Below are 5,589 nucleotides of genomic sequence, written 5' to 3'. Positions count from 1 at the left end.
TCAAATTTAGTATGAACATTCTTCATACATCTCTCTATCACAAGAACCAATAGAATTTTTTTTTCAATTTTAATATTTAAAAAAAATATTTTAAAAATATTTTCGACGTAGACCTACGCAATTATATACAATCTACTTGTTTGCCACTTCGAATATTATTTAAGAATGCATCGAAATTTTTGTAATAGATTATTTTCTTCGTTACAAATAAATTTTATGAACGTTGTTTTATGTTTGATATGATGCCTAGGACTACCAAAATGTGTGAACGGAAGAATTGTCAAACAATCATTGTATTTCACATTTGCCTCTGAAATTATTGCACATCTCATGTTTACGTAGTTCTCGAACCGCGAAAGTTCATTCACCTCTAGTATCTGAAATGACGATTTTCCGAGGCTTCTGAGTTTAAAAGTACGTTTTATGGAAACATATTCCGGTCTGCACAACGACAAGCGACAAAGTACTCAACACCAAAAAATATCCCCGACTTGCATGTATGGTAAATGATCTTGGTTTGTCCGATTTGGGGTGTTTTTATGCAATTAGTAATTGTAAATCGGTTTTTCTTCATGAAAATCACACATAATCGTTATGAGTTTGAGTTTGTTGAAAAGCCTCTAAAAAGTCTCTAGTTGCTAATACTACCATAAGGTGTTCAAATTATTCAAATATTTATGTTTTTAATGATGTTCCTTAAAGAGGAATTATGATCATGGTTTGACCAACTCTGATTATAGTTTGTCCAAAAAATGATCATGGTTTGTCCGGTAGAAAACATTCGAATTCTCAAGTAAATGTTGCATTTATCATTGCTTGAGTTTCTGTCATCATATTGATCCATTCATAATTTAGGCTTTCTTCAGAATATTGCCTTTTCTAGGGCATTTTTAAAGTGTTACCCTCAACACACTCAACATAGAGAATCTTTATTTCTGCTATGCGCGAAGGACACAATAAACAAACTGCAGCGCGCCAAGCGGTGGCCATAGAAATAATGTGGACGAAATAACATTGAATTGGACAACTCATGATCAGAATTGTGTTAATCAAAATGCGTTCATTTAATGGTTTAGCTAAGTATCAATTGTGATAATATGTACTTTACTGATGGGTCCACTATAAACGAGTCCACAGGATTTGGAGTGTTCAACGAATTTTTTAGCACCTCACACAGTCTTCAGAATCCTTGCTCAGTGTATATTGCTGAACTGGCAGCAATTCATTGGGCGCTGGACAGCGTCGCCTCACGACCTGTTGAACACTATTACATTGTAACGGATAGTCTTAGCTCTGTCGAAGCTATCCGTTCAGTGAGGCCGGAAAAGCACTCGCCGTACTTCCTTGAGAGAATACGAGAAATTTTGAGTGCTTTATCCAGACGCTGTTATGTCATTACCTTTATCTGGGTCGCTTCACATTGCTCCATTCCGGTTAATGAGAGGGCTGACTCATTAGCAAAGGTAGGTGCAATTGAAGGCGATATTTATCAGCGTCAAATCGCCTTCAATGAATTTTATTCTTTAGTCCGTAAAAATACCATCGCTAACTGGCAACGCAAGTGGAATGAAGATGAATTGGGCCGGTGGTTTCACTCGATTATCCCTAAGGTTAGCCTCAAACCGTGGTTCAAAAGTCTAGACTTGAGTCGGGACTTTATTCGCACCTTCTCCCGACTCATGTCCAATCACTGTTCGTTAGAAGCGTTACTCTTTCGTTTCAATCTGGCCGGTAGCAATCTCTGCATTTGTGGCCGAGGTTACCACGACATCGAACACGTTGTTTGGTCGTGCGAGGAGTATCTTGTTGCCAGATCGAATTTAGATAACTCCCTTCGGGCTAGAGGAAGGCAGCCCAATGTGCCGGTGAGAGATGTGTTGGCTCGGTTAGACCTTGATTACATGTCCCATATATATGTTTTCCTTAAAGCTATAGATCTTCGTGTGTGATTGTCCCTACATCCTTATACCCTCCTTTCCTTCCTTTGCGGGTAATTCGTCCCCTTGCTATAAATAGTAGAATAAGTTGAAATGTAAATACACTATAGATATACGAATAGATTTAAGAAATGAGTGTTCATCAACATTGTTACAATTTCCTTATATCCCATCCTTCTCCTAAAAATATGTCACCCTCCTAAACTCGAGTACACCGCGAGTAATCGGTTTTCCACCTTACTAACCATAGATCTAAGAAAATTGTTTATATATATAGTTTTAAAATTATATTTAAGAATTCGGCTCCTTTAAACTTAAGTAACTGAGCCTGTAAAAATAAACGAATTAATAAAAAAAAAAATTGTTTAGCTATGTAAATCTGATACAAATGGTGTGCAAGAATGATGTTTACAATATTTGTAAGTGTTATAATCCAGAAAAGGTCTGAATACGTGCCAAATAATCAACTGGTGATCGATTAAAAGTTAGCGAATGAAAAGCGCATTGACACAAATAGAAGGTGTTTTTTTATAATCCTTTAAAACTTGTGATTCCTTAAAAATGTACTATAAAACTACTGTAAATCATGAAAAAGATAATTTTATTTATATGTTTTGAAACATTCGAATAAGGTTTTGACAAAGGAGCGCTGAATTGGAGCATTCAAAGAAGTGGTCAAAGCATGATCATATTTTCAACTGGACAAACCAAAATACTCCCGATTCGCATGTTTTGACAAAGCGGATTCCCCCAGACACATTGATTTTGAAGTCCGTGTTAGGGAAACACAGCTCGATTGGAACAAAAATACCCCCTACATGCATGTAGATTTGCTAAGCGTATTCCCACAGGTACATTGATTTAGAAGTTTGTGTTGGGGAAATCGAAAATCGGGCCAATCAAAACTTGGCAGTTAGGGCGCTTAGATAACGCTTGACATTTTACAGTTATTCAATTGTTCATCTCATGAAAAATAACATTTTGTTAATTGGGATAGACGCGTAGAAATATTTCCTATCAATTGATGCAAAAATCTTTCCGATCCGTTAAGAAATGTTCGATTTATAGGCATTTGAAATACCGGTAGGGTTAGCACACAAATCGGCAGAACAAATGTATGGGAAAAAAGGAAGTTCTTCCAGTTTACATGAATTTAAACCATTTAGAGAATTGTAATGTATAGCATATCAAACAAATCATAGAGAATTTCCGATTCGATTGGTATGCAAATCATGAGAATTCGTTCACAGTGAAAATAGTTATTAACGTTAGCTTCATTTCATAAAAACGTGACCTGTTTTCTGACTTGGCACCCTTCCTGAAAGACGTAGTTCTACGCCAAAAATTAAATTGTCACACAAAATGTGCTGAAAACTAAAGCTGTATTCAAGAATTACCTTCAGTTCACGCAGCGCATTCGTTTATATGTCTTCGATGCTGTCTTCAATGCCGGAAGCGGTAATTTGAGTTTTGGAAATAGCAAAAAGTCACGAGTGGCCATATCTGGAGAGTACGGTGTGTTTTCGATCCCATTCGTGCCATTTCTGGTCAAAAGTTCGTTCACGATGATCGATCGATAATCTGGTGCATTATCGTGGTGCAAAATCCAAGTGTTATCCTTCTACGAATCTAGCGGTTTGCGACAACTTTCCTCTCTCAATCACCTCAGAACGCCAAAATCATACTCTTTATTGTACTTCGACCCTCCGAAAGGAATTCCGAATGAGCAACATCACGAGTATCGAAGAAAACAGTCAGCATTACCTTCAGAATGTGGGATCAGAATTTGATCGAAAGAAAACTGAGCTCTTGTGGCATTAGTCATGTTGCGACTTTTCTCTTGACGATTTCTCATGACGATTTCCGTGCAACATTCCTTTTATTTTGGCAGATCATTCATCTCTTCTCTGCCGTCTTTGAGTGTCTTATACCATTCATACACCCGTTGTTCAGGAATGTAGATAATTTTCCTAGCCTAGTATCGGCGACACAAAAAAATGAGTGGGTTATATCTATGATAAAGGGTGTGTCACATCAAATTGCATCACGGAAAAAACGCTGTAGAAATTCACCCAGCAGACCGATCCTTTTGAAAATTTTAGACAGTAAAATAAAAACTATTAAACAACTTTTGGTATTTTCTTTTTATTCATACTTCGAGCCCAAGCCCGTATGCTCGCACCTTCCTCTTTACCCCGCCCATAAGGTTCTGAACAACGTCAGGTTGTAGTTTTTTTTGAACAGAAATCCATTTTCTCTTGAAGCCCGCCTCCGATTTGACAACTTTTGGGTTCTTCCGGAGGGCCTGCTTCATAATCGCCCAATATTTCCCTATTAGGCGAAGCTCCGGCGCGTTGGGCGGGTTCATTTCCTTTGGCACGAAGGTGACCCCGTTGGCTTCGTACCACTCCAACACGTCCTTTGAATAGTGGCACGAAGCGAGATCCGGCCAGAAGATGGTCGGGCCCTCGTGCTGCTTCAATAGTGGTAGTAAGCGCTTCTGTAGGCACTCCTTAAAGTAAACCTGCCCGTTTACCGTGCCGGTCATCACGAAGGGGGCACCTCCGCTTTCCGCAAGAGCAGATCGCTTGCCACACCATGTACTTCTTGGCAAACTTGGATAGTTTCTGCTTGCGAATCTCCTCCGGAACGCTGAATTTGTCCTCTGCGGAGAAGAACAACAGGCCCGGCAGCTGACGAAAGACCGCTTTGACGTAGGTTTCGTCGTCCATTACCAGGCAATGCGGCTTCGTCAGCATTTCGGTGTACAGCTTCCGGGCTCGCGTCTTCCCCACCATGTTTTGCCTTTCGTCGCGGTTAGGAGCCTTCTGAACCATGTATGTACGCAGGCCCTCCCGCTGCTTGGTCCGCTGGACGAATGAACTTGACAAATTCAGCTTATTGGCGACATCCCGGACCGAACTTCTCGGATCACGTCTAAACTGCTTAACTACGCGCTTGTGATTTTTTTTTCACTGACGGAGCATCCATTTTTGCCGTTCTTCACCTTCCGGTCGATGGTTAGGTTCTCGAAGTATCGTTTTAGTACTCTGCTGACCGTGGATTGGACGATTCCCAGCATCATACCGATGTCCCGATGTGACAACTCCAGATTCTCGAAATGAGTGTACAAGATTAATTCACGACGCTCTTTTTCGTTCGACGACATTTTTCCAAATTTACGAAAAATTGACAGTGAAGCATGGCCAACGTGATCTATACACTCTTATCTGATTATAAAACCAAAGCTGAAGATATAATTCCTAAAAATTAAATTTCTACAGCGTTTTTTCCGTGATGCAATTTGATGTGACACACCCTTTATATCCGCATGGTTAACGTGGGATTACCTTAGCTTGGCAATCATTTCTTTGTATTTATTTAGTTCTTGATTGAATGATTTAGTTCATGCATTTGAATAGATTATGTTCTTCGTTACAAGTAAGTTTAATGACAGTCCTTTTACGTTTGGTATGATGACATCTTGGTTTTGAAGTCTGTGTTAGACAAACACATTTCAGTCGGAACAAAAATACCCCCGACTTGCACGTATTTGCAATACCAATTTCCCCACGCGCCATGGATTTGAAGTCTGTGTTAGGGAAACACATTTCAGTCGGAATAAAAATGCCCCCAACTTGCATGTATTTGC

The sequence above is a fragment of the Toxorhynchites rutilus genome, chromosome 2, assembly GCF_029784135.1.
Source record: "Toxorhynchites rutilus septentrionalis strain SRP chromosome 2, ASM2978413v1, whole genome shotgun sequence".
Classification (NCBI taxonomy): domain Eukaryota; kingdom Metazoa; phylum Arthropoda; class Insecta; order Diptera; family Culicidae; genus Toxorhynchites; species Toxorhynchites rutilus.
This window is presented reverse-complemented; position numbering follows the sequence as displayed.